Genomic DNA, 14,378 nt, shown 5'->3' on the forward strand with positions numbered 1-14,378 from the left:
GACCCATTTGCATTCGTGGTGTTGAACTCGGCCCTACTACAGGGATCGTTGATTGGTGAAGCTCCCAACGGAAACGTCATATTTTTGAAACCCTCGGAACCCTGTTTCTTTTATTCAGCGCTAGACCTCTCTGGCCTGACTGGCCAGGTTAAACCCAATAGGAGGTTCAGTATTATCATTTCCAATCAGAATATCATTATCAAAAACGGCATAAACAGGTGGAACGATTTGTTCGGTGCTTGAGCTACTATACTTCAGTTTGAAATGAAACCGTAAATGTACGTTAATATTTCCAGCCTCAGCATGAAGATGGCAGCACTAGTAAATGATAGCTTTATTGGGTAACAATCGTTTGACTCTCTGCAATTTAATTGTTCACGAAGGTTATTAGTAAAGTAATGGTTGGCTCATTTGACCAAAAATCTCTGTCCTCCGAGCGCAATTTTCAGATCAGGGTACGAAAAGAAGTAGCTACGGATCAGATTTGGTGAATAAGGCGGATATTCAAACCGTATTCGTGGATTTTCATCATCCACTGGGCCACTGGGCAACATGATGGAAACGTGAGCAAATGAGGCAGCCAACGCTCTAATAGCTTTGTCATGTCTAAATATGGATTTTAAATCTGTCAAACACATGTTTTGGACATTTTTATAACCTCTCCTATCTCTCTCACACGCATTCGGTGATCATCGATCGCCATTTGGTGCACTTTTTCGATGTTTTGACCGGTTGTTGCAGTTTTTGGACGCCCCAAACATGAATCGTCTTCCATGCTCTTAAGGTCACGTCAAAGGTTTAAATTTAGCTGCCATAAAATTTAACAGTGCTAAGCCCGCACACACAGAACGCATCTCATCTACGACTTTCGTAGGTGTATTGCCTTTGAAAAAATAAATATTTAATGACACTTCGATATTCGGTTTTGTTCAACTCAATCACACGATCCCCACACAAAAACTTCCCTTCCAAAATGGCTGAAATGTTGGTGAGTAACCGTCAGAAGATTGACAACCAAATCCTCCAGCTTTTCTTTTGTTAGTGCTCTTCGTGTTGGGGTCGGAAATATATTATCCCACCAACGTATTATCAGTTGCAAAAAGCGATAACAAGGATGCTCTGATGGTCTCAGCAAGGCCGATAAGAGGTTCAGAGCATTAGAGAAAGTCCCGGTTGTTAGAATAGTGAATCAAATCGTTCCGCACAGCGGCATGTGGTTTGCCCAAGTCTTGAACAATCTGCATGCGAACATTACAGAGTTAATGGCGGTCCTAACAGTTATTCAATACTGTTCATGTTGGTGTATGGGTTGGATTTTGTGGGTTTTATATTCCAATTCGTTTGTTGAGCGAAACGAGACGTCGATAGTGTGAAGTGGGCTGGGAAAATCAAGCATTCTCCTCAAGCTATTTTTTAGTTATTAGTTAATTAATTTATGTATTTTGCTATAATTATGTTCACTTTTTGTTCTATCTGTATATTAAGTCCTTTATTAATTTTAAAATTGATTTAAAGGCACATAAATTAGAACAGGGAAAGGACTTTCCCAACCAACCCCAATCTACCACCCCGTCTGAAATCTTCCCAAGTCTTCGGAAATATTATTATTACCGCACATTCCAGGCTAGTGCAGCACACTGACCGATCAGTGATCCCTGTGATTATCGTTGCGAGTCTAACATTGAACCGTCGCTGACCATCGCTTCGGCTGTGGCCGGAACAGTGGCTCTCCCCCATTCCGGTCGGATGCTGGCGTTGTTTGGCCACTTCGTCCGACTCGGATACGAATCCGTTCAACCTTCGCAGGGTTTCACCCAGCGAAAGCGATAGGACCGCGCAAAAACCGCGAGGCTGCAAGCCTGCGTCGGCCACCATGCTTGAAATCGCCCAACCACAAACGGTTCGCAAATCGATGAGCCGTTTTCCCGCTCGGCGAACTCCGTCGGAATGTGCGCCATTCCCGCCGCGGAACCTGCCCCGGCCCAGGCCAATCCGCACAGCACGGCAGTTGTAACTCTAGACGCGAACCTCGAAGACGCGAACCCGGTACTGCCGGAGGCCTGCGTCCGAGGTTTCCGGTTGTTGCAACCGCGACCTAGCATGGCCGGCCCCCCACGGACACCCGCTCCGTGTGACCGTGTGTTGGTGTGTGTGTGTACATGTGTCGGATCATGTTTACCGTTCTGCGCCACACACACGCTACACCTTCAATGGGTACAAAGTGGTAACATAACCGCAGATTATTCACGCCGGCAGCGGGCACTCGCAAGAGGGCGGGTGGCGAGTGGGGAGTCCCCCCCGCGGGACACCTCCTCTCCAAACACCCACCGCTTCTGCGATCCAGCGTGGTGGTATTGTTTTGCACGCCGGCCAAATATGATGAGGTTTGCAGCTGTCGGTCGGCCCGTGAAGGTAGGTTGTATAATACCCCGTTTAGGTTTCAAGCTGCGGTCCGTGCCAATGACAGAGCCAGTGAGCCAGCCAGCCAGCCAGCCAGCGAAAACGTGCTTCGGAAGGCCATTCCAGCATGCATCTGGGTGCATCCGTTGCATCCGTTGGGCGCTGTTCGGGTTGCGACACCGGCGCTACGGGACGAGTGTCGGATGAAAGTCCTGAACGGACACAGTAGGACCACCAGTAGTGGGGCCGCGTGGTTGTGGTTTGCCGCTAAGCGATGTCGGAGCTTGCAGACCGACACACCTCTCTGTGTCTCTGTGGTAGCAGTTGGTCCGACTCGCGTGTAACTGTGGCACTGTGGCCACCGACAGCGCGTGGTTAGCGCATCTGTCAATCAGACCATCGGGCGTTGATTGTGGTCCCCTCCCGGTGGGGCGGTGGCTTCCGAGGGCAAACTTCAAACGGAGCGTGCAGGAGCACCCACGGTGCGGACCGAAACGTCAAATGGACTGGACTGGAGCGTTTTCTTCCGATGCACCGAAACAATGACCCCGGCACAGTGAGCCGGAGGCGGGAAAATCGCAGGACGCTGGATCGGCATTAATTAATCCACGTACCACGGGGTGGCCCGACACAAAAGTTTCCGATCCGACGGAATCGGAATCCTTGCTGTTCGCGGAGCGAATCGGTCAATCACAGCGAGTTCTAGCGGGCTTCTCGTGCAGGGTTCTTTTGTTACAGCAAAATGACAGACTTTTGAAACACAAACAACCGTATTGATTGCAAAAACGCGGGGCTGGACCGAGGTGCAGCTCCCTCGAATTTTCAGCGCGTTGAATCAGCTTGTAACAGTGTAAAATGGACGCGAAACTATAAATAGACCCATTACGCCCTGGCGAGGGATGTGAAATTTGAGCGCTCGGAACGGGGCCCTCCACCCGGCCACTACAAAGTGGTTGCGTTGGTGGACGAAACTGAACCGAATCACCGAAGGCATCCCCGAAACCGGGTGCTACTCGAGGGCGAGATAGACCTCTCGAAGCGGGACACTCATGTGTTCATGTGTTATAGGGGGTGGGGGTTAAAAAAAATTGTGTGCCGAAATTGGCCATATTGATTTGCTCGACGCCAGCATGTTGGACAACGTCCGGAACGGATTTTCTTCGGACTGCAACACTGGCAGCCAGAAGTATTCGGGCAGTAAATCATTTTTCTTTTCAACTTTCATGTGTCTTGTTACGTTTCAGACCCTCTAGCTATGTGAACGAAGGCTGCAGAAGTGATACCAATCTGATAACTTCCATCGGAGCACTGAACAATCGTACGCTTCGGCCTGTCTTGGACTTATTTCTTCTTGTTCTATTCAAGAACACAATTGTACGATGACGGTAGTGAGCCACTACCCGAATGCAAAAGCAAAAGCGAAGTAATACATTTGAGATACAATACATACATTTGATTTGAGCAAAAGCTTTAAGTAATACACTTCGAGCTGAAAAAAGTAGGTAAATAGTACTCTCTGTCCATAAATTTGTCCCATAAATCCTTCTAACAAGTCGAAACATAGTCTGGGGTTCAACTTGTGCTAGTAAGTATAGCTACATATACTAGGCTGTTCAATAAGTTCGTAGCCTTGATCATAGAAATACATTTTTATGGTTTGAAATACACTTTATTATTCAGCATGACCTTCCTGCACATCAATACACTTGTTGCAAGGAGACTCCAATTTATTAATTCCACCCCTGAAGGGAAAAACTGGAACGCCTTCAAAATACGCTTCCCCAGCTATTATGACGTCATCATTTGATGAAAAACGCCTCTCAAAAACTCAAACTTCGGTCAAATTTCTGGTTATGCTGCTCAATGAGATGCCTAGGCCTTGTACTAAACCTCTTTAAGTGATTCGACGATTTTCCAATGCGATATTCTGTATTTTTTTACGATTTCAGGTGTTGTTTCTGTTCTTTTTACGTTTTTGACATGGATCGTCTTGAAGGTTAGTACGGCCACGTTTAAACTCAGGAGCCCCCATTTTAACCCCCTAATTAAAAGTGAAGAGTCCTCAGACACTTTCAACATTCGTTCATAAATCTCCTTTGCTTTTAAACCATTCAAAAATAAAAATTAAATCACTGCACGATACTTGATTTTTTCCATTGTAAAAAATACTGTGACATGTCGATACTAATTAGCTTGTAAAAAAAAAATTAAGCGACCGATTGAAATGAAACTTCACATACGTTCAAGTGAAGAGTGTACCAATATAACAAAAAAAATTAGGGTCGTAGCAGCGTCCTCTGTTATCGAGGCAAAGAACTTATTGAACACACTAGTAGTATAGCTAGCACTCGAGACAAAATTCTTAATAGTTTCCTAGTCGGATGAATAAAACGTAAAAAATCAACATGAATAACAAATCGGCATTTACGTTGTGGCCATGATTTGAATTAATATATTCATTCTCGTGCGATCCATTGCGATCACAGTTAAAATGTTATCTTTTTTAATAATATAATAATTTTGTTTCTATACGAATCCCATTGTTCGTGGTCCTGTGAGAATGCCGTGAACCTTACGTGATTTGTAGCACATCATACTTAGCCGATCTGTCAGTAAATTAATAACTTGTTGGACGAAGTCACCGATCTTCGAAGCATCAAACCATTTAAAATGGTGTGATGAACATTTTGCAGATTGAAAATTGATCGTAATCGGATGAGAATGAGCTGGCTTTGCTTGTGAGAACGTCGCATGTGCGCCAAGCACCGTCCTATCTTACTAAATAAGCAAATGGCCTGTACACTGGAACACAGAAGTATTAATCCAGTGACGCGTTTCAAAATTGTAAAACATTCCAAAAAATATTCAAAGTGAACAAAATGTAGCTTACTAATTTTTTATGTAAGTTTCGAAATGACTTAAAATATTTAAATTATTTTTATTGAATGTTTAAAAAAATAAACAGAAATTAATACATCTCCATATGGTACGAGGCACAAATCTCTTGGTACACTCAAATCTTTGTTGAAGCATCTAGAAGCTTGATACAGTTGGTAAACAATAAAAACCTTTTTTTTACAGTTTTTTGTAATAAATAAAAGAAAGTCAAATAAACAGGACTCTTCGAGTTCGATCGGTCGAGTCCGATATTGATGTTCGGTAATTGAATTTAATCTGGGAACGAAAATATGATTGTGTGAGATGTGTTCGAACTTTCGACCAGCAATGTACCTCGCTCAACGTTTCTGCGTATTTTCCACCGAAACGATCAGATTTAATTGAATAATACACCGAACGAATGCCGAACAACCCATTGCGGGCAGGATTATTGTCGACGGAAGATTGTTATGTTCCTATATTGTTTTTCCCCGGGCTCTGCTCATGCTAACAATCTTTCGCCCGTAATGGAGTTCGGAAGCACCGACCGGCACCAAGTGTGGACAATACTCGATTTTCCATTTGTTTGTGTTGAAGCCCGAATCGGTTTGGTTCGGTTTTGGCGAAAGAATGCCAACAAACATCTTACCAGTGGTTGTTTGCCGCATTCTTGCCGCCTCCAGCCCTGCTCCAACGAGTGGAACCGCACGATGGCAGTCTTCAAGTACGGCCGTGGGTACCGGGCGCGCTGCTCGATATGGAAGTGGCTGGACAATATGGTTGGCAAACAAAACTCAAAAACCTTCTCCAAAGTGCGGAGAATCCACATGTGTCCCAGGCACAGCAAGTTGTCTGCTACTGGGGCTGCCCGTGTGGGGCACAGAGTTCGCCCGAAAGAATTGCGGATTTGCGTCTGAATCTTCTGTAGCGTATTAGAAGAGCTGGAGAATTCAATGCGAACCGAAACTTGGGAGGGAACCTGGTGACCCACAAACCAACTGAACCATGCCCCCAAACCCAACCACCATTAAAACTAAGGGCTAGCCCGGAAGGATTTGAGGATTTGTGTCTGTTCCATTTTCCATTTGTCATCGATGGCGGTTTCTGAGAAGCTGGCGAAGGCTCCGAGGAAGCGAAGGCGTGGGCGACCACAACACAACGCTGCACAATATTTTTACGTCGCATTTTTCCGAGGCACGTCCGCGCCAATCTATTGAGTGCTAGGGCAGTCTCCCGACGCCGCCACGAATTCCTATTACTTAAGTATATTTTTATTGTCCGTCGCGAAAGTTCGTCTCGAGACGAAACTGTGTCGAAACTGTGTTCATTGGCGCGGACTCGGAAACAATGCGGCTTTTCCATCAACGTTCGGTTCGCCCAACAGGCGGCAAAATACCGACGATTCCGTCTGACAGGTTCGTCCGGCCGGGTAGAACCCTTGTCTGGTGATTAAAAGTTCATGGAGCTGCCAGCTACCGCGGGCCCAATCAGAGCATTATCTGACGTTCGCCGGAGCGCTTCGCGACCCAACCCGGGTCCAAAGGCGATCGTTCAAAGCCACCGAGAATCAACCACTCAGAGGCAGCACCTAGAAGTGGTTTGACTGGTAGCAAAGTTCAAAGTCTTCTCCGGATCCGAGCGTTTCCGAAACGCCAACAAACGGAGTGGACCGGTCCCGTAGCTTTTTCATTAAAAACCTGCCAAATCGAGTTAGTGGACGAGTCGGTCAGCGTGACCGGTCGGTGGCCCTTCAGAAGTATGGGGGCCCTTCAGTGGAGTGGGCCCGCAAATAAGAAACAATTTATTGCGCTACGGAACAACAGTTCCGGTGCGTTTCGCGGGAATCCTGAGCCGTTTATCGGGGCCATTTGCGATCTGCTTGCTACCCACTACGACGGAAGGATCGGATTGGGACACTTCCGCCCGCGGGGGGCTACCAACACCAAGGGCAAACGCGCAAAGGCCCAGTCGGCCGGCAAAAAGGGTTCTGCCTGGGGACGTGCGGACAGAAGAATCATTGTCGGCCATTATCGGCAGCCATGATCAAGGTTAATTGCGTAGAAAATAAGTTTTTCGAATCTGACTGTTGCGAAATCGACAAAAAACCAACACACGCACACACATACGTACGGTGGTAGTTGCCCAACATCGGAGAGCTTACCGAGGCGATGCGTATGTTGTTTTTTCTCGCACCAATGAGAACGGTCCGGATCTGGGGGATTTTGGGGCCCTGGAGTTAAATCAGAACCCAAATAATGGCTGCTCCACTGGCCGGTCGGTTGGTCGGAAGATCTACGACCACGCGTTTCACGATGGGCTCGGAGGCAGGGTTCAATTTACGGTCGATTGTTTTCCGTTCATTTCAAGCTTTGGTGACTTTATATTAGGTTGGCCAAAAAGGAATTCGACGTTTTCCACAATAGTTGCCTTTAGTGATCGATATCTCGTGAACCAGATGAACCACCATCCAGCAAACCAGGAGTAACGGCTAGGAAGGTCCTACTGGGTGGGACTTGAAAGGAACCGTTTATTATGAGTTGCTTCCGTGTAGCCAAACACTAAATTCAGATCTCTACTTTCAATTACTGTACCATTCAAAGTTACCAATTGCCAGAAACGACCAGAATCGGCCAACAGAAGAAAAATTGTGTTCCATCAGGACAACGAAAGGTCACACACGTCTTTAGTGACTCGCCAGAAAGTCCGGGAGCTTGGTTGGGAAGTTTTAATGCATCCATCATATAGTACGGACTTTGCACCATGCGATTGATACCTTTTTCGGGCATTACAAAATTTCCGGAGTGATGAAAGGCTGAGATCAAAAAAGGGTTGTGAAAATGGACTGCTCTAGTTTTTCGCCAATAACGACTAAGCCTTCTACAAGAGAAGCATTATGAAGATATGTTTATTTTAATAGACAACAAATTTTCCAATTGGAAACCTGTTAAATATAGTTTTGAAATTCACCCAAAAACGTCGATTTCTTTTTAGCCAACCTAATATTTTGCTGGGCTTTTTGGTATTCGTGGCGCAATTGGAAACCCTAAGTACTAAGCACTCGAAGTATTTTCGAATTCCGTACTCTGGCAAACCGATACCTCATCAAACAACACGTCGTTAAGCCGTTCGAATGTTTAGAATGTCGTTTGGCAGTAGCACGCAGTTCGGACAGTTGTGATGAAACAAAAATGGAATGGATCAACAAAGAGCGCAACAAGCCTGATCTGAAATTCGAACGGAGCCGTAAGTTCCGCAAACATGATGAATAATTTAGATATTTACTTTAATTTAGTTTCCAAATAAGTAACTACCGATTAGTTACGCGGCCGATCTCGATCCATTTTCAGTCCAACGATGATGCTCGTTCATGAGTTCGATGTTCATCGAACGTTGGTTCTAGTCAATATTGGTTTGATTTCCTAACCTCAACCTCCCCAACGAGCAGTTCCACGTGGTTAGCTAATTATTGCGTAAACCCACTGCAAACACATCACTTTATTATTCCATCCCAGGATGTGTCAGTGTGTTAACCCCTAGTTTTGGATAGAAGACATTTTTAGTTCGTAGTGGTCTCGTTCGGCCTTACTTTTATTGTTTCAATTCAAACTGTTCAAATTAAATACATCATTTGAAAAATCAGTGTTTCATGATGTTTTCAAAACACCGTTACTGCAATCTATTCAACTTAAACTGCCCGTGATGCTTCGTATTCGCTTCGTATACTCATCCGAAGCGGTACTTCGAGTGCTTGCCCGAACCTAAGCACACTTACATCAACATGTAACGGAGCGTTGGTTGTTGTTGGTTTCAATTTACGCGCATTATCGAGGCCTCTCAGTGACCAAACGAGAAAAGGCTTGAAATTAATTAAAAAGCTTCAAACACACAACCTGTCGCCGACCGAGTTCGGAGGATTCCATGAAAGGGCAACCAACGGGGCACCCATTTTACGTCCCATTGACGTTTTTCACGCAAAATGTTGCAGCATTACGTGTCATTATAAAATATATTTGAAAAAAAAAGTCGTTTCAAGCTGTTCCATCACCATTTAAAGGAAGAAAGATCCACGGTTGAAAGTAAGAACCGATCAATCAGTAGATCAGTCGCCCAGGTGATGAAAAATCCGAGAACGAAAATCGGAAAGCCAACATTGGCACTATTCATTAGCCAACCCAACAACAACCCAACTGTATTTAAGCCACTTTGCGTAGCACCATCGCGGGACGGAGCGCACGTGGAATTGGCAAGTAAGGGATCGGCCTAAGTGAGATCGGGGATCCCTTACTGCAGCTTGCAATGAGATGCATTTATCAACACCCGTACCGCATCGAGTTGCGGCCGTGCCATGTGGTAACTGCCGGCTGCTCGCTCGGCAAACAACCTGTATCCACAACCGGACGCCGGATGAACAGCTGGCCTCGCGCCGGAGCCCTGGCCCGACCAACCTCAGGCACTCCGGGAGCAATCAGTTGGCGCACTTACCACTCGAAAGTGTTGCCGAAAGTGTTGCGAAACTGTCGGAATCAGATTATAAGTTGCGGGCGGCCAACATTACACCCCCGGTCACTCCGGGGTGTCTATCTGCGTTTAGTCCGACACCCGAAAACGGGCCCGCCTTTGATCGTTGGACCGACGGACTGGATCCTGTCGCTGATTCGTCGGCACTTAGTTCCACTTCAACGACCACTTCAAACCACACACACACACACACACACACACGGATAGAGCCACGGAATGGCGGAGGATTATTTTCTTTCAATCAATTCGAGTTGCATTCGACTATCGATCCACCTGACGCACACACACACACACACACGCACGAATCGCTGAGTGAGATTTGCGTAGAATTTCGATTCAATAAGGTGCACTCTGCAAACGCTGCACTCGCTTTTTCTCACTTTCATCTAACACACCGGGTGGTGGGTGGCTGGCCGGGAGGGTGGGTGGCAGGCGTGTCGGCCACGGCACCCCGGCACCACCTGCTGCACACCACCGCGCCCAGGGCCCGACCGCGTTTGGTGCACCGCTGCACCGAACACCAACTGCAGAATGCGAAAAAGTGCACCCTGCAAGCGACCGCCAATCGGTAATGGCAAATCACCTACACATCACACGCTGCACAATCTGGGACGCACTTAATGAATCCACCCCCCCACCCTCCACACACACACACACGCTCCCACGCACCGACGGCGAAGTGAGGAATGGTACGACTTCAATCGTAGGACGAGTTACTGTAGAAGGAATATCGGAAGGCTTCCCATCTGCTCTGCTGCGAACTATCCGGATCCGGCGGCTACTGTGGCGTGACACGTGGGCCCCAACGCTGGCCACCGTTTGCCCTTCGCCCCACCGTGCCTCACTCCACAAAGCAAAAGAACGAAATTCCCGAAACTGCTGACTTCGCACGGATCTTCCCGTCTCGATCGTGGCCTTTGCCCAACGCGGCGGCGGCGGCGGCCACTTGACAGAGGGCCTCGGTGGCCCCGGACTGTGACACTTCCGAGGACTGCTCACTGCTCGCTTGCGTTCCGCACACACGTCCGAAGCGGATTGATTCGTTCGCCAAACTGCAAATCGTGGCGCGCGCGACAAACGGTCACTCGGTCGGTGAGGTCGGTGAGTGCCCCGGCGTGAGTGACCGCGGTCACACAGTGGGGTGGCGATCGCACGCGGCGGTTGTTCGTGTCACGCATACCGAGGTTCGCGTGAATTGCGCGCCAAACGACGGACCAAAACGGACCATCCGGATGATTGATGACGAGAGGATGAAGCAAACGGATGTTGTTGTTGTTGTTGCTGCTGCTAATCGGAATCGGGTGCCACAGGCAAACATCTTGGAATGAATGCGAGCACACCTTGTAGCAGCATTTGAATGCGCCCACGTACCACGTGTCCCGTGTGCCGTGTTGTAGTTTTCCCGTCCTAATCCACAAGCCACTACTTGGCATTGGACTTGGCGGGAAACTTTTCCAAGTCCACCACACTCGTTGGCGCTAATGAACGCCGGTTCATCAATGTGAACGTGATGAAGGAGCCACGGAACGGGTAACGCGTATCGGTTTCGACTTCCGAAGGCAGTTCCCGCACGGAAAGTTTCCACGGTTTCGGTGCGCGATAGCGTTGTTATGCCCAAAGTTCTTGATGTAGCGGTGAGCACTGTACTGTTGGGTACATGTAGGGACCCATCGCTGAGATTTCTGAGGCTTTTGCTCCCCTTGAATCGCCTCACAGCTGGCGTTTTTTTTTATCCGATAGCTCGATTTTGGGCACTTTGGCCGCAGGCAGGCAGGCAGGGTGTAAGTGGATGGGCGACGCGACCAACCCGGTCCGGGCAATTATCGTGGAACCGCGATAGGCAAAAAGAAGGCAGAATGATAAAAAAAGTCGCGAGATATTTGGGAATCACCAAAGATGGGTCACCGGGAAAAAAACATGAGAACCGGCCTGCCATCAGCACGTCACGCCATGACCGCCGTCGCAGCGTGTGTGTGCGTGTGTGCTCCGTATGCTTCCACGTCCATTATTGCCTTCTGATGACTTGGCATACATGGGGCACACCGGTCCGGTCGGCCCCACACCGGTTGGATGCCAATAGCTCTGGTTTGGGTTTTGGCCCGGGAGTATCTTCGATCCCACTTTGGACACCGTTCCGAGTGGGGTGTGTCAGTAAGCCCCAGACTCCACTAGAACTGGGCCCATAATTAGCCAAAGCTACCGGCGAAAAGCCGGTCCCTCCGTCGGTGCCGGCGATCCGGTAGCGAAAGCGACACTGATTAGAACCGCGCTGCTCCGTCCACCGATTTCACCGGAGGCGGATTTTAAGTCCGGGCTCATCGGCGTCCCCCGGTGGGTGGCTAAGGTAAACAAAGCGACCCTCGGGCTGCTAAAGACACGCTAAAGGCCCACCGGAGGATCTCTTGATTGGAGCGGTCCAAGTGCGCCGGACGGTGAAATCATTTTACAACACGAATCCGTCGACTTACGAGCCGGCCGAAGTGGCGGAATGTTTGCCAACACTCCACCGGCCGAACGACGGCCATCAGCGGTCCCGGTCCAATATTGGCCTGTTGCCGCACGCCCCGGGCGTAAATCTACCGGAGCAACAACAGATGTGGCCCCGGTCTGTGTCGAAGGTGGAGCAATAAAAGTTTAAACTACGATTTATTGGTCGTAACGATGTGTGTTATCCTTTTTCCCCGTGGCGAGTAGCCGGAGTGGAGCCGGGCCCGAAGGCCCGGGCCCCGGCGACCCGGAATCGAATACAGTCCAATTTCGGTTCGGCTTATTAGCTTCGGGAAGTTCTGCCGCCGGCACTACACGGTGGTTCACCGAGATCCAGGACCATTACCATCATCGGTGCGGACCTACGCCCGGAGCCCGGGTGATTTGTAGCCCTTCGTGGCACTGGGCGTGGATCCTATTTCCATCGGCCATCGACAGGCACTGCTATTGATTCTCGTTTTGGGTACTGATTCCTATTTTTTGTTCTGCCTTCTGTCGATGTGGTAGGCACCACGGAGAGCTCCAAAACTGGAGCGCTTAGGCGAAACTGACAGAGATAAATGCGTTGGCAGGCTTTCTCGGCCGAACTCTCGGGTTCCTAGTTCTTCCAGTCCGGTCTTGTCATCCGACACCCGCCCACCGTTCGACAGTTTCCGAAGACATTCTTTTTCGTGAAAGACCACTTTTCGATGGCTGGCGACCGATCGATAGCTGGCGCTACTCCGATATCTGCATCGATAAACGGGTGAGAAAATTGTTTTAATCAAAAACAAAACAAAAAGGCGCACGCCAAAGAAACGTGTTGCAGAAGCGTGTCGGCAAGCGAGGCGTGATCACATCCGGCCTCCGCCCGAGAGATGCACCAGCTATTAGAACTTTTGTGCACTGCGCCGTGCTGCAGTGTCTTGCGTAAGCCCGCCGGCGCAGCCGTTTCGTTCACGCGGGGCACGTGTGTGTTTTGCTCGAGTTTTTCGTCGCAACCTGAAGCTCCTGGTTCGCCTGGAGCAAGGCACATTTGTTGTAATTTGCTCTGGCATATGCGATTATTCATTCCGCAGCGCTACACGGTGCCGCATCCGCAGAGGGCGACCGGCGCTACACGGAAAGTATCGGCGCCGGTACCCGAGGGTTGATTAATTGCCCGCCGTTTTAAACCCATTCAGCGCTGCACGGGTTCCGGATCATTTGCCACAAAGTATTCGGCCGGCCAGCCAAGTGGCCACCAAGTTGCTTCGCGAGTCGTGCGACCAAGCCCGATGTAGCCCAGATAATATCGCTGGGCGTTGGTGCTCTAAGACGCGAACGACGAGACGGTTTTCTGTGGCCATTTTCGATGCCCTTTTTCAATCATAAATTCCGCTTCGCCAAGATAGGAGATAGGAGAGAAAACTAATAATGTCTTCGGATCGGTATAGATGGGATCCACACTATGCATTATTAGGCAGGTTAATAGGCAGTGAAGCTAAATTTGATAAAATCAGTGTTTATCGCGTTTTTGATTATAATCGTGTGAGGATATTGGGCATGCAAAGAAAGGTTGAAAACCGTCGGTAACGCCGTTCCTTGATAGATGGCAAAGTACCTATTTCGCACTTTTTATCATTTAGGCATACTTTGGTGGTGTTTAAACGACACAATCTTTCCCCCTTTCGATCGTTTTCATTAATATGGTCTTAAAATTAGCCTGAAAACTAGTTTTCGAGAAACCAACACAAGTAGCCAATTATTCCGCTAGTTTGATAGTAGTTGTCACCGATAGAGTTTATGAATAACTGTTCCTGTTTATTAACTGTTTTTGTTTACATTTCATTTCCTTAATTCAAGTCGTTATTTAGCGTTGTTTAAGAAAGAAATTGTGATCATCTAGTGTAGTTCATAAAGAGGCTTCCCATTGCTTCTCCGTTTCAGGCGATCAGGCTTCCGATCGGCGTATCCGATCGGCTTCCCTTCTCGCTTTCCGTTGGATGCATAGCAAATCTCGCACCAGCTGAATTTGGCTCAAATTGCTTTAAAACTATCCGAGTTTTGCTGAAATTAATCTAGATTTTGTATGGGGGCCCCTCTTTGTAAAGAGAGGAGGGGTTCCAAACATTCTT

Source organism: Anopheles cruzii, chromosome 3, assembly GCF_943734635.1.
Source record: "Anopheles cruzii chromosome 3, idAnoCruzAS_RS32_06, whole genome shotgun sequence".
Lineage (NCBI taxonomy): Eukaryota > Metazoa > Arthropoda > Insecta > Diptera > Culicidae > Anopheles > Anopheles cruzii.